This window comes from Ambystoma mexicanum, chromosome 6q (assembly GCF_040938575.1).
Source record: "Ambystoma mexicanum isolate Mex_15411 chromosome 6q, UKY_AmexF1_1, whole genome shotgun sequence".
NCBI classification, from domain to species: Eukaryota; Metazoa; Chordata; class Amphibia; order Caudata; family Ambystomatidae; genus Ambystoma; species Ambystoma mexicanum.
The window spans coordinates 1,185,363,972-1,185,387,632 of NC_090937.1; the positions used below are offsets into that span (position 1 = coordinate 1,185,363,972).

At 49.2% G+C, this 23,661-nt stretch overlaps 1 protein-coding gene across 5 annotated transcripts in view; it reads right to left on the reverse strand.

Annotated features, from left to right (window-relative positions):
* Positions 1-23,459, reverse strand: part of TBC1D1 (TBC1 domain family member 1) — a 1,823,125-nt gene extending 1,799,666 nt beyond the window's left edge. For all 5 annotated transcript variants that reach the window (XM_069631813.1, XM_069631816.1, XM_069631814.1 and 2 more), the window contains exon 1: positions 23,377-23,459. The gene's annotated coding sequence lies outside the window, so the exon portion shown is untranslated. The remainder of the gene's footprint in view (positions 1-23,376) is intronic.
* Between the last annotated feature and the right edge of the window lie 202 nt (positions 23,460-23,661).

Genomic DNA, 23,661 nt, shown 5'->3' on the forward strand with positions numbered 1-23,661 from the left:
TAAACAGAAGAGACTGCATCACATTAGCCCTGAGAAGCCTACAGTGACTTTCAGAAAAAGAATGCATCAACTTTAAAGCCCTCTGCATTGCCCACAAACCACTACACGGACAAGGAGCCAAATTTCTTCAAGCCAAAATCAACCACTATGAACCTGGAAGAAACCTAAGAACGAGCAACGATGTCCAAATAGAAACGAAACGGGTACAGAACTAAGACTCCGACACTGAGTGGTCATTGAAATTGGCAAAAATCTTTATTCCAATAATAAAAAGAAAAGAAAACGCAATCTTATCCTGCCTCATCCAACATTACTAATGTCCCAATCAGAATATTAAAACAAGAGTTCACAGTCATATGTCAGAAACCTAGCTCTGTCCCTCACACTCTATATTAAACTAAATAAAAAGAAGGCGGTCCTCCTACTATGGAGGAATTGGTCCCTTCCCCTGGTACAGTTTATCAAATGCTGGGGGTGGAGGGTTGTGTCTCCCTTCCCCAGTCTTCCTTAGCCTTGTAACAAAGTTCAAGGAATGGTTGGAGGAATGGTTCAAGGAATGGTTGGGTGAATGGTTCCCTTCCCCTGGTACAGTTTATAAAATGCTGGGGGGTGTCTCCCTTCACCCAGCCTTCCTTAGCCTTGCAAACACAGTTCAACAATTGGCAGGGGCTGTTTCCTTTGCCCCAATCGGTCTTCCTTAAGCTTTTAACACAGTTCAACAACTGGTGGGGGAATGACTCCTTTTTCCCAACCGGCCTTCCTCAGGCTTCCTCAAACGGTAGTGGGTCCCCCACCCTGGTTGACAGGCCTGGTTCCCTTCTACCATGCACCGTGACAGAGAAAAAGAGTCTGGATGCTTCTTCAGACTCAGGTGGGTCCCTGACCCTGGTTGGCAGACCTGGTTCCCTTCTACTAGGCACTGCGACAAAGGAGTCTATATGCTTCTTCAGACTCAGGTGGGTCCCTGACACTTGTTGGCAGACCTGGTTCTTGCTTTCCTCACAGGTCTCTTAGTCTCCAATAAAGACTTGGTTTACTCACCTGCCAAGCACTGTGTTCATGTGTATCACTCTCAGAGTTCTCTTCAGTCTCTTGACCTCACAAACAGATTTTGTTTTCTTTCCTGCCAAGTATTGTTTGCATATGTATTGCTCTCACAGTTCTCTTTACGTTCTCTTAATCTCACACACTGACTTGGTTTCCTCTCCTGCCAAGTACGGTTTTCATATATCTTATTTTCACAGTTCTCTTTGCCTTTTCCCCTCTTAACTGACAGCCCAGGGCCAACTTCTTTTCTTTCCAAGTACGGCCACGCGGAAGATTAGGTATCTTTGCTATGTGATATGTCCTTTTTAGGTGAGGGATGCAGACCCTTTTCTCTTCATTATAGTGCTATACTCGTGCTTTTCTTAATGTCCCGTAGGGATCTTAGTTTCCCCACTTTTCCTGTGCTGTAGATTTCAGGATTCTTCGTGCCCTAAAAGGTGGTGTGAACATAGACCATAGACTCAGCCACTAAAATACCTTTAGGGTCTTGGCTGCAGCCCTCTGGTTGGTCGCGGGCTTCCCCATTCCTTTCCTCAGCTTGCTGGCTCTCTGGGGCTCCGCTCGGCTTGCTGCAGTGGCTCCTGTCCCTGTTTAGCGTGGGACCTAGTAGTTGTACTGCGTGGTCCTGTAGTGCTGCTCTGCTTGTGCTCTCTCCAGCCGTCCTTCTCGTTCTCTTGTCGTGTCCCCGGGACACCGTGCAACTCGCTGTTGTGCATCCTGGTTTTCCCCTGCTGCTCTCCACGTTGAGCTATTTGTCACGCTCTCAGTTCCTCTAGGGTGGATCTGACAGGCAAGTATGTCTGTTGTCAGTTTTTATGTCGGCTTTGAATACAACCTGTAGTTGAAGACTAGACTGTTCAGAGAGGTCCTTTGTGTGATCCTCGTGGATCTGAACTTGTTCTTCGTATCTGTCCCTTGGCTTGAATATTCATAGCAACTACCTCCACTCTTACTCATCTCAGTACTTTCTACTTTCTGAGTTCTACATAATTATGCTGCATAAGAGGGTAGGGGTGGAGAGAGACGGGATGAAGGAGAGGTGCAGGTGTTGGGCGGATACTGCGTTCTCTCAGAATAGTCACGGGTCACATAGGGGGTTTCCCATCCCATGAGATCCACCTGCTAAGTACGACCCGCAGGGGGACTATCGGGTGGCAGCCTCACCTTCCTGGCCTCATGAGAAGGGGCTCCCCCTACGGTGCGGAAGCAGTGACGACATCATGGGATTCATCACAATAGACAAACTATGGAACTCGATAGTGAAGGAAATAAGGACGGAAGATCACCCAACCTTCAGGAAACGACTGAAACCTGGCTATTTAATATGCAGAGGCAAGCTTAAAGACACACTCCCTCATTAATCAGACCCCAGACCCAAAGCAAACATGGGACAGTATGGATCGTGGAATCGACAACAAAACCGCACACCCTGAGCCAAAACCTACTAACCATCCCCCTGCTATTTTCTCCTCTCCTGCATACCTCCCATGTATCACACACGCCCAAAGGGGCAAGCATAACACCCACAAAATAAAGGCCACACAAACGCCAGAAAAACTAGCACAAACAACATAGACACTGAACGTACTCCTCCGAACACAAAAAGCTCAGTGCACAGGACAAAGCACCCTCATAAAGCCGACACACACAGATGCCAGTTTCTCTGAAAGCATCAACAGAAGAGCACAACCGGTAATCTATCCCTCTTCCCAACTAACCAACCACTCCCACTTTCTTACAGAGCCACGTGAGTGGCTGCAGACCATGCAAATGGCAGCGGTGCATGGTATAAATTAACATAACAGAACTGAAAATGGTGTGCAGCGTTTGTGCGAGAATTTCAAAGGTCCACAGACATCTTCACCAAACGGCAGTAACACAATAAAAGGCAGTCACCATTAACCACATTTTTCACATTAACAATATGCAGGCAACTTCAATAGGAAGCTACATCCTATGGAGTGTACGAAGAGTTATCATACAAAAGGCACCACCCTAAGGGTTTGCCAAGGTAGGGAGGTGCTGTATGAATGGCCAAGGAGATGACGAGTTGGTGCTACTCTGGCAAACTACCTTTAGCCAATTCCCTGCATTTCATTGGCTTCTTACTCCACAGCATCTTGCATCAAATTAAAACAAGCATTGGCAATGTCAACAGTTAGCTTTTGTGTAGGCGTTATGACAAACCACAACCTAGTCCCCGGGGATCCCGTACTCAGGCGGCCAGGGAAGGGCCATCGATTTTGGATCCCGACCCTGCGGGTGAACAAGCGAGGGACAATCACCTGGGTAGGGGGTCCTCAGGGAGTGGGGGAGAAAGACATGACGGCAAAAAATGGTATTCCCTTTTTCTACAAACCATCTAACCCCTAACCCGGCTTATTTTATGGGAAACTACAGCTCCCATAATTCCTCCCCACATTGACAACAGTACTGAGGTGAGGAATGAGGTCAGGAAGATTACCTCCACTGACTTGCACTGGCTCTGTGCCTGTAACGGGGCCAGGCAGAATCAGGCATGTAATCCTAACTATATACACCTGCCACTTGTTAACACTCCCGTTCAGACGAATAAAAGGTGGCGTGCACAGGTACACTCTAAGCGAGGCTGGGTACGTAAAGGAACAGCTCTTTCACAGTTGATGTGAACCAGGTGATGGAAGTCGGAAGGCCGAGGAGCTGATCTGCAGTTACAAAGTGTCATGGCCATCGGGCTACTTAAACAGGGGGACCGCATAGACACTTCGGTGGGGCTGCTGCTATTGGGTTGCCTTGCATGTGCTGACTCTCTGGGAGTGGCAGGGTGTGGTAGGCAAGCCAGGCCTAGTGGGCGTGCCCACGATCGCAACTATATAAGCTGCTCCAATCCCCGAGGCAGACGCTTTGCGTTATTCTACACTTCCATGCAGCGTAACGCTCGCCGCCAACTGGGGTTAAACTTACCTTTGGAAATCCTGTTACCTGTCTCCATACTTAACATCTGAGGAACCTGCTCTCACCTGTGCGTGTCTTCAAATCTTCCGGAATGCTGACATCTTCATCTTGGCACCGCAGCTCACCTTCAAACCTTGCCGAACGCTGAAATCTTCACCTTGGTACTGCAGCTCATCTTCAAATCTTCCGGGACGCTGAAACCTTCATCTTGACTCCTCAGCACGACGCGCTCCACGCGCGACCGCAGCACCTGCAAGTAAAAAACAAAAGGCAAGGTTAGACACTTAACAGACATTAAGTTTAAGGTCGCGCTACCACCGAACCTCGCGCTTTTCCTTAAACCATCACTCACCTGTTGTCGGACATTGCGGTTTCATCCATCTTCCTCCAGGCCGCGCTCCACGCCTCCACAGCTGCTTTTGGGCTGCATTTCCACCTATTGGGAAGAAAACAGAAGAGAAAACGTTATTCGGGAATTAACAACACTATTGAGAGCAATAATACCAAGACAGAAAACAGAAAGGGGAAAAAACAAGAGACATTGAGACACTTACCATCAACCAGGGGAAAGCATAGTCGCAGCTGGACTGGACTATTACTTACCAGGGATCAGTGAAGGAACAAGATCCCATCAACAAGCGCCCCTGCCCAAAGTAGCAGGATGGAGAGCTCATCATCAATAATTAACAGGTGAGCCTTATGAGCCAATACATGCCCACAGAAATCGCACCTTGGGTTGAAGGGTTAGAGAGGCACAATAATCACCGACCAGCGCACTCACGTTTTCTCATATCTACGTAGGAGCAGTGCCACCAATTGTCGCCGCTTACAGTTTTTCAGGGGGAGAGACCTGACGGGGGTGATCTAACTCCTGGGAGGGCTGCAACCGTGCCCCAACGCCTCTGCAGAGACCAGGTGAGCGTAACAGAAAGCAAAGCCTCCACAAATCTCTGCCTGGGCGTTATTAAAACTTCAGAGACAGATCTATTGGCCCAATTACTAGGGGAATTATGGGCTGAAGTACATGCTTCAAGGCAGGAAACCAGAGCATTAAGGAGGGATTTTATTGTAACTTGAGAAAGAACTGATGACTTGGCAAGACAGATGCTACAGGAACAAGCAGGACAGGTTCCCTTGCCTGGGATAGCCTCCTCTTCCATGCCACCGCAATCAACACCGTTTCAGGTGGTTCTTCCAGGGGCAGTGCGCCTCTAGCCCGGGCCGAATGCTTCAACGGCGATCTAAAAAAGTTTGCCATATTCATGAACCATTGTCGTCTTCATTTCTTATGCAGACCAGGAGCCCTTCCTAATGATCAAGCCAAAGTTGCATTCGTACTTTCATACCTAGGAGGCAACGCGGCAGACTGGTCAATACCATTGGTAACTCAAGATGATCCTTTGCTTCGGAACTTTGGGGATATCCATCACGAGATGGAGAAATTGTTTGCCCGACTTACTCATGGACAAGCTCTGGACAACAAATTATTGTCGCTCAGACAGGGGAATCAAGATCTATTAACCTACATTGCAACCGTCAATCGTCTCATAACCCAAACCAACTGGCTAGAGGAAAAGAGAACTACGCTCTTTTATCGAGGGTTACGTGAAGAACTTAAAGATGTGTTGGCTCAAGTTGTGAACCCACCTGAGGGGTGTGCGGACTACATAGACCTAACAGTACAACTCGAACATAGGTTGCAGAATAGGAAAATGGATCGAGTCAGAACAGAGTGAAGGTCAGTTTATGTGCGACCCCGTGAGAACCAGACCAAACCACACGAACAGTCGGAACCAATGCAAATCGGTGGGTTACCGAGTCCTCTTACCAAGGCAGAAAGAGAGAAAAGAAGACAGCAACAGCTCTGCTTATATTGTGGTAAAGCAGGTCACTTCAACTGTGAATGCCCGGTAAAACCACCCAAGAAAATAGTTGGAGCAACGGACAAAAACAATGATGTATGCATGTATGTATTTTGGTTTTGTATAGCGCCGTTAGCCTGCGGACATCAGGGCGCTTTGAGACAAAAACACACAATGACATAACACAAACGCAGCCTAGCCTAACCCAGGTGTAAGATGCACCCTTGGCATCCTTACCCGCTGTAAGAGAGGAAGTCGGAGAATTCCTACTGAAAGATAAGTGTAGTGTCTTAAGGCGTTTCCTAAAGGCCAGGTGGTTTTCCTCCATTCTCAAGGTCTCAGGAAGTCTGTTCCACATTTGAGGAGCCAGTACCACGAAGGCTCTGCCCAGACCTGATTTTAGTCTGTGTTTGGGAATGACCAGCAGTCCAGTACCCATTGATCTCAGACTTCTTTGTGGCGCGTATGGAACTATACAGTTCTTTAGATACCCAGGGGCCTTGCCATATATGCACTTATGAACGAGCGTAAGAGATTTAAAACTTATCCGCTCGCCCATTTTTAGCCAATGCAGTGACCTTCTCTGGTCTGTAACATGATCCCCTCTTTTCAAATTTTTGATCATTCTGACTGCGTCATTCTGAATCACTTGGCATCTCGCCAGATCTTTCGCGGTAGCGCCAATCATCAGAGCATTCCCGTAGTCCAGCCTGGACAGAGTGATGGCTCTGACTATGGTGGCCAGGTTTGTTTCATTCAGGAATGGTTTTACTGCTCTTATTAACTTAAGGTAATAGGCTGTGTTTTTTATGAGATAATTGGTCTGTGCTTCAGAATTAACCTCTGCATTAACCATCATACCCAAAGTTTTGACCTGTGCCGAAACTTTTATAATGGCGTCCTTTATCTTAAAAAACTTATATTCGCCTCCTAGATTGGATAGCTGCCGATTAGAGCCGAAAGTCATCAGTTCAGTTTTTGCGTTGTTTAGGCACATCCAATTGGATTGCATCCATTCATCTATCATGGCATATATCTTCCCTATTGATGCACTATCTTCCTCATGGTTTCCACTCAGCTCAACAATGAGCTGTGTGTCGTCTGCGTAGTTTGTAAAAAACACCCCGGCCTTGACCAGGATGCTACACAGTGCCCTCATATATATATTGAAGAGCATGGGGGACAGGCTTGCCCCCTGTGGGACCCCGAAGAGTATAGGGCAGGAGTCTGAGAACGTATTACCCCAGTGAATCCGCGCCTGGCAGTCTGAGAGAAAGGAAATCAGCCACCTTATAGCTTCTTCTGAGCAACCAACGTTTTCTTTAAGGGCTTTGATGAGAAGCTGGTGATCAACTAGATCAAAAGCTGCGCTCAAGTCAAGCAGCATTAGCATCCCTATTTTGTTGCCATCGACCAGCCCCAGCATGTGGTTTTGGAGATCTAACATCGCTGTTTCGGTGCTGTGGGATGCTCTGAAACCCGATTGCTGTTGGTGAAGAGCATTTTGTTCTTCCACATACAATTGCTGTTGTTGTGTGGCTAATTTATCTAGAACTTTGAGTACAAAGTTTGAGTTGGTTATAGGGCGAAGATTGGCCGGGTCTTTAGGGTCTAAGCCCACCTTCTTTATTAATGGGGTAATGGTGACCTTTTTTAAATCCTTCGGAACCACGCCTTCCCTGAAAGAGGCATTAACCAGTTCTAGTAGGATTGGGGTGAAGAGTTCTTTATGTTGCAGGATAATACTAGAGAGCAGAATATTTTCTGCGCACAGTGTGGGGTTCATTTGAGAGAGAGCTTCTAGCAATTTGGCTTCCGACACTTTCTCAAAAGTGAAGAGAGCCCCACTCGGCCTGGAGATGTCCTCCATTGGTGTAGTTGACGGTGGTGCCGCTTCTCTGGCTTTCATTATGTTGCACCTAGCTTTGTCAATTTTAGCTGCGAAAGCCTTTAGTACCAGGTTACAATCCTCCTCAGTAGGTTGAAAAGGCGGTGTAAGGTTTTCTGGTTTTTCAATGTTCTTCAGGATGTTAAAAAGTTTGTTTGTTTTGTTAGCGGCTTTTTCAATTTCTTCATTGAAGAAATTCTTTTTGGCCGTCCTTATCCTATCTCTATATATTTTATCCTCTGTTTCCAGTTGTTTTTGTTTTCCTCACTTTTATCCCCTTGCCACTTCCTTTCCAGGGTCCTTTTCCCTCTTTTCAGAGTTACCAACTCAGCCGAGAACCATTTTTGGTTGTTATTATTTTTCCTAACAAGCCGAGTCTTCAATGGAGCCTCGCGCTCTACCATATCTGTAATACACTCCAATGCCCGGCAAGCGTAGGGATCCACTTCACATCTAGTCCTTCCGGGACTTTTGGTGAATCACAAGCAACCGTCAAAGATACATACCTTGGAGGCATACATTGACAGTGGAGCAGTGGAAAACTACATTGACCAAGATCTGGCTATCCGAATAGGCCTTCCCCTCCAACCTAAGCAGAAATCGGAAAATGTCACAGCAGTGGATGGTTCTCAGCTATCATCCGGCCCGGTGACAATACACAGAGAAAGTCAAGCTACTGTTGCAGGAGGGGCATCAAGAGGACATTACCTTCGATCTCATCGGAGCTCCTCAGTTCCAGATGTTATTGAGAATGCCTTGGCTGGAGACCCATAATCCTAGGATCGACTGGCGAAAACGAGTGCTGACCTTTCCTCAAGACTGTGCCGACACCTGTTACAACAAAGACGTCGTCAACCTGAAACCAAATAAAGGAATCATGCTGGGCCTCTCTGGCTCTTTACCACTTGAATACATGAATTACCAGGATGTCTTCCAAAAGGAGCAAGCCAAGGTTTTGCCCCTGCATAGACCCTACGATTGCCAAATTGACCTAGTGCCCGGAGCTCAAACTCCCTGCAGTCGGATTTACGCTCTAACAGAGCAGGAAAACCAACATCTTAGAACTTACCTGGATCAGTATCTGGCAAACGGTTTTATCCGCCCATCCAAGTCCCCTGCTTCCTCGCCCCTCTTCTTCGTGCCTAAGAAGGAGGGGGACTTAAGAACCTGTATTCACTACAGAGCAATCAATCAGATCACAGTAAAAAAAAAACATAACCTTTACTACTTATACCAGAGCTCCTGGATCAGGTGAAGCACGCTCAGATTTACACCAAGTTGTATTTGCGAGGGGCCTATCATCTTGTGAGAGTCGAAAAAGGAGACTAGTGGAAGACGGCCTTTCACACGATGTATGGCCTCTTCGAATACCTGGTCATGCCCTTTGGGTTATGTAACGCCCCTGCGGCGTTCCAATTCTTTATGAATGATGTGCTCCGTGAGCATTTGGACGTTTGCGCACTTGTCTACATAGATGACATTTTCATCTACTCAAATTTCAATGAAGAACATATCGGTCATGTCTGGGCAGTCTTAGAGAAGCTTCGACAACACCAGTTGCATCGACAACACCAGTTGTATGCCAAGCTGGAAAAAGGTTTCTTCCATGTGACCAAGGTCGAATTTCTCGGTTTCATGCTCACCCCACAGGGCGTACATATGGACGCACGAAAGGTGGACGCAATCCTCCAATGGCCCTCTCCATCATCCACGAAAGGAGTACAAAGCGTGCTCGGCTTCGCTAATTTCTATCGCCGATTTATACCTGGGTTCTCACAAATTGTAGATTACCTCCCTGCTGAGAAAGAACAAGACATTCCATTGGTCCACAGAAGCTGAAGAAGCCTTTCGAAAGCTGAAACTAGCATTTACAACAGCACCAGTTCTTTGACACCCTCGACCAGACCTGCCATACATAGTTGAAACAGACGCTTCAAATGTAGCAATGGGAGCGGTATTGTCCCAACGGGACCCGGAAACAGGACAGTTACATCCCGTCGCATTCTGGTCCTGCAATTTTTCTGCCCCCGAATTGAACTACGCGATCACGGATAAAGAATTACTGGCCATTAAAGCAGCATTCAAGGCATGGAGACACTACCTTCTTGGGGGAGACACACAGTCACCGTCAACATGGACCACTGTAACTTACAATACTTGAAGACTGCTAAAGCGCAATCCTCACGTCAACTTCGTTGGGCACTCTTTTTCGCAGAATACGACTTTAGTATAACCTATAGACCTGGAATACGGAATGGAAAAGCAGACGCACTATCACGCATGAGTGAAGAAAAAGAGGCTTTTACAACATCCGATCCCGTGGCCATTAATCCCAAAGAACTAATTCAAACCAAGTTTGCTGCCAGCACATGTGTAGATGACTAAAAAACCTGTTTGCAGTCACAGATGAATCAGTCAACACAACAGTAATGGCTTTCAAAGGGAGACCGGTACACCATCGAAAACAATCTAATCAGACGGTAGAGCAATATTTAAGGTGTACAGCACCCCAAAGACTCCTGGAAAAACATACTCTGGGTAGCCGAGGATGCATACAACAGCTCTGTTCACACGAGTACTGGGCAAACCCCATTCTATACTGTGCACGGAAGACATCCGCTGACATCAATGTTTGCTCCACTCAATACTCTGGAAATGCCAGCAATAAAAACCTTGCATAAAACCATCGCTCAGGTTCTTGAGGAAGCGACAGAACACTTGACTAAGGCCAAAGAAAGACAAAAACTGTTTGCTGACCGGCACCGAAAAGAAGCTCCCGATTACCAGATTGGGGATAAAGTCTGGTTAGCATCCAGATACATACCGTTGAAAGGACCAAGGGCCTTCCACCCCAGATATTTGGGCCCCTATACTATCAAAGCAATAATCAACCCTGCCGCCATAAAATTGGAATTACCATCTCACATGAACATTCACCCAGTATTTCATGTCTCTCTCCTCAAACCAATGAAACCGGATACATGGATAAGTCCCCCCCAGAGCCTGAATTACTAGATAGGAAACCGGAGTATGAAGTTAAATCCATCCTGGACTCCAAGGTGGTTTGGTCCAAATTGTATTACCTTATAGACGGAAAGGTTACAGACCTCAAGACCGAACATGGGAACCCAGTGAACACGTCCATGCTCCATGTTTAATCAGGCAATTCCATCACAATAATCCCACCAAGCCAGGACAAGGAGGAGGAACAGCCTTGACAGGGGCCTTGAGGGGGAGTGCTGTCATGGCCATCGGGCCAAGGACACAAACATGACAGGGCCACTTACACAGGGGGCCCAGATGGACAGAGTCCTGGCGCCTTTGGCACCAGGCTCATGAAAAACAATAAGCAGGAACATGTATTTGGGTCAAGAATACTTTTATTATGAACATGGCACCTCCTTTTGGGTGCCAAGTGTATTTAACATAGGGAACTTTCATTACTACAGCAGCCCCATGTGTACACTTGGGTGGGGCTGCTGCTATTGGGTTGTCTTGCACGTGCTGACTCTCTGTGAGTGGCAGGGTGTGGTAGGCAAGCCAGGCCTAGTGGGCGAGCCCACGATCGCAGCTATATAAGATGCTCAAATCCCTGAGGCAGACGTCTCGCGTTATTCTGCACTTCCATGCAGCGTAACGCTCACCACCACCTGGAGTTAAACTTACCTTTGGAAATCCTGTTACCTGTCTCCATACTTACCATCTGAGGACCTGCTCTCACCTGTGCGCGTCTTCAAATCTTCCAGAACGCTGAAATCTTCACCTTGGCACCGCAGCTCGCCTTCAAACCTTCCGGAACGCTGAAATCTTCACCTTGGTACCGCAGCTCATCTTCAAATCTTCCGGGACGCTGAAACCTTCATCTTGACACCGCAGAACGACGCACTCCACCGCGACCGCAGCACCTGCAAGTAAAAACAAAAGGCAAGGTTAGACACTTAACAAACATTAAGTTTAAGGTCGCACTACCACTGAACCTCGCGCTTTTCCTTAAACCATCACTCACCTGTTGTCGGACATTTAAGTTTCATCCATCTTCCTCCCGGCCACGCGCTGCGCCTCCACAGCTGCTTTCGGGCCGCATTTACACCTATTGGGAAGAAAACAGAAGAGAAAACGTTATTCAGGAATTAACAACACTATTGAGAGCAATAATACCAAGATAGAAAACAAAGGGGAAAAGACAAGAGACATTGAGAGACACTTACCATCAACCAGGGGAAAGCATAGTCAAAGCTGGACTGGACTATTACTTACCAGGGATCAGTGAAGGAACTAGATCCAATCAACAAGCGCCCCTGCCTGAAGTAGCAGGACAGAGAGCTCATCATCAATAATTAACAGGTGAGCCTTATGGGCCGATACATGCCCACAGAAATCACACCTTGGGTTGAAGGGTTAGAGGGGTACAATGGTCACCGACCAGGGCACTCACGTTTTCTCATATCCACACAAGAGCAGTGCCACCTATTGTTGCCGCCCACAGCTTATCAGGGGGAGAGACCTGACGGGGGTGATCTAACTCCTGGGAGGGCTGCAACCATGCCCCAACGCCTCCGCAGAGACAAGGTGAGCGTAACACAAAGATGGAGAAGCAGGCGAGAATCCCCCACTTTCGGGAAGCTGCAAGGATTCCAAGACTGAAACCAAGTGAGCACATGTAAGCAGCCCGCTACCCTCCCAGGTGAACGACAGAGTTGGGGAGGAGCAGAGGAGGCGCTGGAAATGGCCTTGACTGCTGCATGAAGAGTGTTGATGTAAAGAAGGCTGATGAACCCAACCGGTGAGTTATCGAAGGCAACAAAACTCTGGTTTGTGTTGAAAGCAAAAGTAACTAACTCAAAAGTTGAAGGTTGCGCATATGCAGATAAAACGCTTAATGGAAAGGACAACTGCAGAATTGGAAAAGAGTGGATACAAAGTAACAGAGTGGTCCTGTGAGGCGAAATAGCACATTCGAAAGTCTCTGTGAAATGTTCTGAGTTGATTGGGAATCAAAGGCAAGAAAGCAATCGTGATCCCGAAAGAAAGTTGAAAGAACTGTAAGGTCTTTGCAAAATTCTTGCAGTTTCGAAAGTGTTTGGCAGTGAAAAAGGCAGCTGAGACAAAAATTGGGGAAGGTAACCCCCACGAAGTAAAAGACAGGCTCGAGCCCGGCAGAGCGAAGCCTGTGCAGGACTGTGTGATAAAGTGAAAAGTGAAAGACAGGCTCGAGCCGGGCAGAGCGAAGCCTGTGCAGGACTGTGTGATAAAGTGAAAAGTGAAAGACAAGCTTCAGCCCGGCAGAGGAAAGCCTGTGCATAACTGTGCGATAAAGTGTTTGAACTAGTAGAAGCCTGAAGCCCAAGCCTGAACTGTTAAATTGTACCAGTAAGCCAAAGTGTACAAGACTGAAAGAACTGTGCCAGCCACCTATACTTTTTAGGAAACTCTCTAGACCGCGTTGTGCTGAACGTGGGGAAGGGAGTTGTTATTTAAGGCCATTCTGACATTTCTTTTGAGACCCTATTTTCCTTTTGAATTCCCTTATCAGATTTGTCATTTTCAAAATGAGGCCACGGTTAGGCTTTCTTAATATAGGCCTTTTTATGTTGACTAGACAGAATGGGACTGTTTTGTTATTTATTTAATGGTCAAGATTACTCCCATTCTAGAGTTAGGGCCAGTTAGGAATTCTACCAACCCAACTAAATTACCAAATTAAGGTTTACGAAACTTGTATCCATTGTGTCTGTCTCTACTATTGATACGGTGCCTTCCTTACAGCATGGGATAGGCATTTGCCAGGCGCTGCCATACTGGGGTTCTGTGTGATTTCTTCAAATGTATTTCATCGAGGGAAAACAGGTCAAATGTGTTTTCCTTTAAGGACATTTTACTGCAAATGTATGCGGGGGAGAGCCGCGTACCCTCCACCCCCCCCAATAACACCTACCTTTATTATTCCCCTAAACCACCCACCACATACATTTGCAGTAAAATGCAGCTAAAGGAATTCAGCCAATTGTCCCTTGGTGAAATCTACTGCAGCCAAACCTCCCGTTACCCCATACTGGTCCTAAATGGCCATTTAATGGTATCAGCTGCAAAATGGTGCAAGTACCTAGACATATCGCACCCGTGACTGGCAAACACTTGTTGAATACTTCTGTGCAAGCGAAAACTGTTGCCGATTCTTGTTACTGCTTATAATCAAGTGGATGAAGGCAAATTCTGTTTAGACATTTTTGTTACATTGTAGCACATATAAAGCTTCAATTAAGCCATTACTCTCAGAAGACTGCTTTGAAATAAAACTGGTAGGCCCTAAGAGCACAAAGTTTGATGTTACTGTTCAATAAAGCTAGCCCAAAGTGATCCCAGGAGGATATTTTGAGCGAGGAGGGGCAGGAAGTGGGTGGGAATGGCCAGAGGGATTAGCATAGCCATGGGCATTCAATGGGTGGATAAATAACCAAACACTGACAAGCTTCGTCTCCCTCCACATATCTCATCTCGCACCTAGCTCTATTCCAATGCAATTGTTTCCCCTTCTAGGTGGCAGTTGCAAGCAGGGACGTCATTTAGGGGTCGCCAGGGGTCACAATTGCGACCTCTGAGGTCTCCCTTGCGTCCTCTGAGGTCTCCCTTGCGTCCTCTAAAAAAAACCAATAAAATAAATGTCTTTTTTAAATGCAAGCTCCTGGGCTGTAGCCAGCATCATGTGGCTATTTACTTAGGGAGTGGATGGCTTTCTTGTTCAGGTCCCTTAATAAAAAAAAAAGAAGAAAAATAAGAACAGGGTGCGCCACAGGTGTAACACATTGAGCAGTGACCGTAAATAAGAAAGATTAGGAATACCAAATAATGTGTCTTTCTGGAATTCTATACAATAATTGCTAGACTGATTGAAGGTTTATTTCAGGTACACTTCAGGAGGAAATTCACTGATTTAGTCAGTTCTTAAACGGTTCAAATCAGCCTTTCATCCTTCGGAGGTCGATAAATGAGTACCAACACAGGTTTGGTGATATTGGTTGCATATTTTTTCTATATAAAGCGCTTAAGCTTAAGTGCTAGATAATAACACATCATTATCATTTGGTCATGGACGTCTGCTTGCATTCACAGTAATTTGGTAATATGGGCCTATACACACTGATCTTAACTATACATATGGCGATCCATTCTTGTATGAAATGTACATCACATTATAGTGATATCGTAACCATATTTTTCGTAGTGTACAATGCTATGTAATGCCACTTCTTGTTTTGTCAACGGAAGAAAGGTCGTGTTCCATCGCTTCCCACAATATCACTTCGGGGTGGGATCAAATGACATAACTTCCTGTGATGTCATCAGGGGGTCAAGAGTCGTGTGATGTCACTTCCGTTACCCCTGGCATTTTGGTGAAATGCCGTCCCTGGTTGCAAGGACTTAGACAGAGAACATTCTTTACCGGATGTTCCAGTACTGTGGCTGGAAAACAACCTAAGGACAATTCTGAAATCAAGAAGACCTGTATCTATACCAAATCATGTTCACTCAGTCTCAGGAATGTGCCCTATTTTTGCAATTGGGGAATATTTTGAAAGCCTTGGCTTTTTCATTGATGAAACCTTGCATAAAGCACAAGATTCCCCAAATTAAAAACCCCGAAAATGACAAAAGTCCGGCCAAAATAATTTCTCCAATTGTCTGTGGAACTCGAACAATCAGATTCGCAGCTTTTAGTGCAACAGTGGACAGTGCCATCCATTCTTGCAATGAGGTTACACAATCCTGAAAATGCTACTGTGGTTCACATAAAAAAAATATCCTAAGATTGTTCTGTGATTTAAGAGAGGATGCGTATGCTTTATAATTATAGCGCACAGCAGTGCAGAGTGAACTGCATCTAGGCGCAAACAGCAAAGTTATGTGTGCTGATGATGAACTCGTTCAGAACACAGCCTGTGGAGAGGAGTTGACAGAATTTCATCTCTACTAAGGCCAAACATAATGAAACTTTTTTTTTTTTTTTTTAAGTGTGTGAATCATGGATCGTTTGGGCACCAGCCATGACATGTTGCCCTTGATAAAACATTCGAACAGAAAACAAATGGCTTCTTTACAGATGCGTATACCAAGGGGGCGGGGCAATTGCATTCTGGTGTGTAAGATACTTGCGAAATTCAGAGTTAGATATGAAGCAAAACATGTTTATACATTCTACATTTCATATGCTGCCTGTATGTTGCTCGTTTACAAACTTTGCTTTCAATCAATAACCCTCCCTCGCCGATACACAGACACCTCACACGGACCCTGCCTTAACCCAAGCGAATATTTATTTATTTATGTATGTGCATGTATAGAAGCGCTCACCAGGGGCATTGAGGCGCTGTTGCAAGGATATGTCTTCGTTGCAGCAGTGAGGAGGGCGGTTGGTTACATTGGCCATCGTAGCTCAATAAAAAGATGTGACATCATGCACAGTGATACGCCATGCTGCAATGTCCACAACCATTACGGTATTCTGAAAGATATGCAGCACTATGCCTTTATTGACGTCCAACTCTCAAGCCCCCGCCCCCAACGGACACCCATCCAGCTGCACAAGACCACCACTCCACCTGCCACCATGCATCCAGACAACAAGCAAAACCCAATTCAGGTAACTCACCAACTCTACCACCTACACGTGCCACCTAACCACCATTACCGTGTGCAAGCAGGCGACAGGCACTGGCTTGCTGAACAGCAAGGCACGGAACAATCCTAACACACAGATCACAAACGCAAGCCACGAAAACATTGCCTGCCTGGCACAAAGGATCAAATGGCAACACCTGCTTGCACTAAACCACCCGCAACCAGGAGTTTGTATGTGCAGACTCTATAGCGCCAACTGGATATGGCACACGATGCCCCATGGCAAGACCCAGAAACACAACATAGCACCCCTCATAGTATTTTCCGCACTGAACAAGTATAAATAGAAATTGTGAGTCCTTCCCCACATTTATAAATCAAGCAATAACCCCGATTGTACCACTGGTAGATGAACCAAAGTCCCCCCTACAGTACTTGTTGGCCTCTTAACACTTGAGAAGGGGCACGGCGTGAAGTCAGGCGGGGACACTGGAGGCGACTCACCCTCCCGGAGGTGACATTGGAAAGCAGCGTGTGTCCCTGCGGGTGTGTGTCCCTGCGGGTGTCCAGTGTGGCGTTGGCCCTTTAAGGGTACGCACGCGACGGGGTGACGTTCACTCCGTCGCGTGCGCTGTTAAATAAACGGGGCGTTCCCGGTGACATCACAATCACCGGGGAGCCCACACTGGCAACACTGCTGTATCCGTGTCTCTGTAGCACGGGGGTGGGGGGCTCACGGACGGCGGCACCCGGAGACCGCCAACAGTGGCGACGAATGCCGGGATCACTTCCTGGAACAGGCGGGGATATTCGTCTGGAGCGTAGATGATCTCACGTGAACGCTCCGACGAACTCTGACCGCGGAGAAGGAAGCGATCAATAGGCCTCGGAGACTCACGGCTTCATAACGAAGCGTCGGTGAGCCATCCGGACTCAATTTTTGGAAACTTCAGCGGCGGATGGTCGCTGGAGACAGCACATGTCGGTTTCAGAAGGAATCACTGACATTTTCACTGTTTTTACCGAGCAGATGGATGAGACTCTATGGGAAACCTGCTGAATGTACTGGGTTTTTTTTTTCCCCTGCTCAATTTTTGCACACTTCATTGTCTGCTTGCTGGCTGGAGTGACACTTCTGCGAGGAGCGCGCCTGGTGTGAGGCAGAATTTGTAATACCCTGGGAGACTGACTGCTGGTGGTGAGTTGCGGCCCCATCCATTTTAACTTCTGGGGTGCCTGTGCGCTGTCCACCATGAATCAAGCTGCTGCTGCTGCGGCTCCTGCTGCTGCTCCTGCGCCTCCGCCTGTTCCCCCGCCGAAACCACCTGGGTCCCTACAGCCAATGCCTGAGTTTGATACCTCGGGTGCTCCATCAAGCCTGGGACAGAGGTGGAAGATGTGGATGGATAGGCTCGAGATGTACTTCAGGGCCACGATGGAGACAAGTGACGACGGCAAGCTGGCCACTCTCCTGTACTCCGCTGGTCCAGCAGTGCATGAGGTATTCCTGTCCCTGCAGCCGGTGGATGGGTCGTTTGCGGCGGCGAAGGAGGCACTCCATAACCATTTTCTGCCAATGGCCAATGCGGACTATGAACGTTTTCTCATGGGAACGGCTCGACAAAAGGATGACGAGACTCTGGATGTGTTCTATGGGCGGCTGCAGAGATTGGCAGCGCCATGTGCGTGGAACGACCCTGAAGTAATGATTCGCAACCAACTCATTCAGGGGTGTATCTCTGGGAAACTGAGGCGCCAGATATTGCGCGAGCCTGGCATCACCCTTCCTCGCATCCTAGAATTGGGAAGGTGCCACGAAGTGTCGGAATTGCGGGCGACCAGGATGGAAGCTGGTGCCTGCCCAGGCAAGGTGGAGGAGGTCTGCGCGGTCGGAAGAGGCCGCGGATCGAGGCGCCCCATGAACACCCAGAGCCCGCGCCCGCCGGGGACTAATTCTTCGTGCCCGAAGTGTGGATACGATCTCCCGCACCCCGCTGAATGCCCTGCAACTGGGGTTAAGTGCGGTAGATGCGGAGGCGCTGACCACTTCGCCAGGATGTGCAGGTCTGCAGCTCCCAAGGTAGTGCCGAGGGGGCCAGTTCGAGCCGGCTTCTTCCGGCCCCAAAGGACGTCCAACGTTGCTCAGGTAGACCAAGGTGACGAAGGGGCCCCTCAGGACGAAGAGGAGGAGGAAGAGGACGAGGAAAACGTGTTCTTCGTGTCCAGTGTAAGCATGCTGAAATCCCGCTCCAAGAGACAGCCCAGGTGCAACGTGCTTGTTAATGGAGACTCTGTGCCGATGCTAGTAGACACCGGCGCATCCGTGAATGTGATGGCAAGACAGCATTATAATACCATGCAGACCCCGCCCACGCTGACTGCGCCGAGAGCACGCATATTCGCCTTCGGCGGGGATCAGCCCCTGCCTCTGGACGGAGTTTTCGTGGCTGATGTTCAATATGGTGACTCATACATCCGGGCCAGATTCTATGTTACACCGGTGAGCGACAACACCCTGCTTTGCTGTGCTGCGGCTGAGGCGCTGGGAATCGTCACATTCGCTTACTCAGTGTATTTAGACGACATTCAGGTGCTCCTGGCCAAACATGGCTCCCTGTTTGAAGGCATTGGACAGCTGGTGGGTGAGCCGGTCCGGCTCCACATCGATGAGTCAATCCAGCCAGTGGCGCTGAAGCACCGACGAGTTCCGTTTCATCTCAGGGATCTGGTGGATCGAGAACTAGACAATCTAATGGGGTTGGACATCATTGAAAAGGTTGAGGGCCCCACCCCGTGGGTGTTTCCCATTGTCATCGCACGCAAGCCTAAACAGCCAGATGCGGTGAGGATCTGTGTGGACATGCGGCTTCCCAATAAGGCCATAAAGAGGGAGCGACACCTAACCCCTACCATCGATGACATTATAGCGGAACTGCAAGGGGCGAAGTTCTTTTCCAAGCTCGACCTGAGAGCAGGCTATCATCAGGTGGTCCTGCACCCCGAGTCCCGCTACATAACAACATTCACCACCCATCGAGGTCTTTACCGATACAAGAGGTTGAGTTTTGGGGTGTCCTCCGCAGCGGAGTTTTTTCAAAACATCATAAGAGGGGCATTAGCGGATCTCGATGGAGTCCTTAATATTAGCGACGACATTTTAGTGTATGCCAGATCGGAGACGGAGCATCTGGCACGCCTGGCCAAGACCTTTGAACGACTGCGCTCGCTGGGCCTCACCCTGCACAAGGACAAGTGTGAATTTCTGAAAACAACGATCGAATTCTTTGGGTTCGTATTTAAGGCGGATGGGGTGTCGCCAGATCCCCGCAAAGTGAGGGACATAGAAGAGGCGCGTCCGCCAGAGAATGTTGCAGAGGTGAGGAGCTTCTTGGGCATGGTCACCTACTGTGGACGTTTCATCAGGAACCTGGCGTCCCGCTCAGAGCCGTTGAGATCGCTCACGAAGAAGGACATCACCTGGCAGTGGGGCCCCCTGGAGCAGGCGGCATTTGACGACATCAGAGGGGCTTTGGCGGCGGACGACACCATGGCGTTCTTCGACCCGAGCCTGCAGACAGAGATCGTGGTGGACGCCAGCCCATATGGACTGGGGGCAGTGCTCACGCAAGTGGGGAATGACCAGGAGATTCGGCCCATAGCATATGCCAGTAAGGCCCTCTCCGACACCGAGCAAAGATACTCCCAGATTGAGAGGGAAGCCCTGGCGGTGCTGTGGGGTTGCAGACATTTCCGCCTCTATATTCTGGGGCGCCCAGTGACGGTGGTCACGGACCACAAGCCGTTGTTGCCGATTATGGCGGGCTCATCATCTCGTCCACCAGTGAGAATAGAGCGCTGGATGCTCGCCTTGCTCGAGTATGGAGTGTCGTTGATATATCGTCCAGGGGCTAACAACGCGGCAGACTATCTCTCTCGACACCCCAGAGGGGACTCGCAGGAATCGGCATCAGAGGAGGAGGCCGAAGAGCACGTCCGCCTGGTCGTGGAGACTGCCACCACAAACTCCATGCAGGTGGAGGAGCTCGAGGTTGCATCAAAAGGCGATGAATGTTTCGCCATCCTGAAGGAAGCCATGCAAAGGGGTACCTGGAAGACAGTGCTGGAGGCTGTGGAATGCAGGACATGTGATGCCAGAATGGCCCTCGAGCAGTTGTGGAGAGTGAGAGAAGAACTGACATTCTCAGAGTCGGGGCTGCTGCTGAGAGGGGAAAGGATCGTGGTGCCCCAGGCCAAAGTGGCACAGGTCATCGCCTTGGCGCACCAGGGTCACCAAGGGGCCCCCAAAACCAAAGCTCGCCTTCGTCAGAAGGTGTGGTTCCCTGAACTCGAGCGGAAGGTGGAAGCGTTTGTGGCGTCGTGCGTATGGTGCCAGGCTGCAGCACCCGCCCAGAGGGAACCATCCATTGAAGCAATGCCCAGAGGGACCCGGCCATGGGAAGTGGTGCACGCCGACTCCGGGTCCACGTCGAGAGGCACTCACTTCCTAGTTGTGGTGGACGAGTGGTCTCGATACCCGGAGGTCGAGTTCATAGAATCCGTCGCATTTGAGAACGTGGTGGTAGCGCTGGAGAAGATCTTTGCCACCCATGGCCTACCCTCTGTGTTGTGCTCAGACAACAGGGCACCATTCCAAGGCGAGAGCTTTGCCGAGCTCATGAGGGAGTATGGCATTCAACACCGGCGGGTCACCCCACTGTGGCCCGGGCCAACGGGGAGGCCGAGCGCATGATGCGCACCCTCAACAAAGTGTTCAGGATCGCCCATGGAAAAGGCGAGGGCTTGCAGAGGGCCTTATACGTCTTCCTGCGGGGATATCGGACCACACCTCACTCTTCAACAGGTGTGGCCCCGGCAGAGGCACTTTTCCAGAGATGCCCGAGAGACGTCATACCGGAGGTGGGGGACAGGGACCCTGCCGTCATTGACAATGAACAGGTCGAAGAGGACAGACAAATCAGGACACAGATGGAAAACATCCGGAGGGGCCTTAGACCCCCACACATCGCGCTGGGAGATGAGGTGCTGGTGAGGAATCGCCACCCGCATGGAAAGCTGTCTCTCACGTATGAACCCGCTCCCTTAGATGTTGTGGCGGTCAAGGGTTCTATGGTAACAGCCTCTGACGGGACGTCGTCTGTAACCAGGAATGCTTCATTCTTCAGGAGAATCGGCGACCCCAGAGTGGACAGCCCGGACAGCCGAGAAGGGGAAGGCGCTCTGGATGAAGGTGGTGGAGAAAGCCCCGCAGTGGAATCTCCGGCTCGAGGCAGACCCGGTCAAGAAACACCGGCCAGGGACGCTGGCAGGAGGTACCCCCTGAGAACAGGGCGTGGGAAACCTGCCCGTCTCACAGACTATGTTACGGACTGAGCTGGGGTGGCTGACCGGGGGTTAATGGTCAGGCCAGGACAGGTACCCGTGGGGGATCCAGGGTGGCTGTGAATAAATGGGGGTTCTTGCTGAAACTGACAGAGTTGTGTGATTTAGAAATGTGTGATAGTTAGTCCCTCCATTTTCCAATTTGTTGTTATGGAAAAGGAGGAGTGTGGCGTTGGCCCTTTAAGGGTACGCACGCGACGGGGTGACGTTCACTCCGTCGCGTGCGCTGTTAAATAAACGGGGCGTTCCCGGTGACATCACAATCACCTGGGAGCTCACACTGGCAACACTGCTGTATCCGTGTCTCTGTAGCACGGGGGTGGGGCATTGAGGCGCTGTTGCAAGGATATGTCTTCGTTGCAGCAGTGAGGAGGGCGGTTGGTTACATTGGCCAGCGTAGCTCAATAAAAAGATGTGACATCATGCACAGTGATACGCCATGCTGCAATGTCCACAACCATTACGGTATTCTGAAAGATATGCAGCACTATGCCTTTATTGACGGCCAACTCTCAAGCCCCCGCCCCCAACGGACACCCATCCAGCTGCACAAGACCACCACTCCACCTGCCACCATGCATCCAGACAACAAGCAAAACCCAATTCAGGTAACTCACCAACTCTACCACCTACACGTGCCACCTAACCACCATTACCGTGTGCAAGCAGGCGACAGGCACTGACTTGCTGAACAGCAAGGCACGGAACAATCCTAACACACAGATCACAAACGCAAGCAACGAAAACATGGCCTGCCTGACACAAAGGATCAAATGGCAACACCTGCTTGCACTAAACCACCCGCAACCAGGAGTTTGTATGTGCAGACTCTATAGCGCCAACTGGATATGGCACACGATGCCCCATGGCAAGACCCAGAAACACAACATAGCACCCCTCATAGTATTTTCCGCACTGAACAAGTATAAATAGAAATTGTGAGTCCTTCCCCACATTTATAAATCAAGCAATAACTCCGATTGTACCACTGGTAGATGAACCAAAGTCCCCCCTACAGTACTTGTTGGCCTCTTAACACTTGAGAAGGGGCACGGCGTGAAGTCAGGCGGGGACACTGGAGGCGACTCACCCTCCCGGAGGTGACATTGGAAAGCAGCGTGTGTCCCTGCGGGTGTGTGTCCCTGCGGGGGTCCAGCAAGCCCCTCCCCCTAAACCCCCCTAGTGCATAAACAGTCACAATGGCTCTGCGGCAAACTCCTCCGGGCCCTACGCACAGCCAAAAGTAACGGGCACCACGCAGGCAGGTGGAGTTGATGACATCAGAGGCAGAGAAAGTGCAACAGAGCCTACAATACCACGCGCCAGAAAAGCGGGTTCTAGCTGTACAGCCAGAGAGCGATGCCCCGACACTGGCTGCTGCTTGCTGTGCCGGCTGCACTAACACACCTTCAGGCTTACATTTAAAACAACACAGCGCTACACGACCTTCAGAAAGGATTTTTCGCCTAACGTACACTGTGTGCAGTGCACACACCAGCGGCGTACCCTGTATGATTTTGACAATGACACTGACGGTCACATGTGAACAACAGCTGCAGTGCGGATACGCCGCACTCCCGTCCCCCCGCCGTCGCCGGCTGCCTCTTTCACTGCAAATGGAGTACTTACAAATTCCGCGCTGAGAAAGTTTGTCAGCCCCGCGCATCTGCCGTGCTGTGTGGCGGCTTCTCGCGCTTCTGCGGCACTTGCTCAGCAAGCAGGAAGAGCCAATGCTTACCAGCTTATTTTAGCACCGCTTGGGAACCTGTCACATGGCACGTCCCACACTGGCTTCAAGCAAGCGAGTGGGGGTAAGTCTAGGGTGACATTTAAAGTGTCACTGAGGGGCCTCTTCCCTCCCCTGTGAAAACATAGTAAAGCGTAAGAAATACACGGCGTTACATTTCCAATACA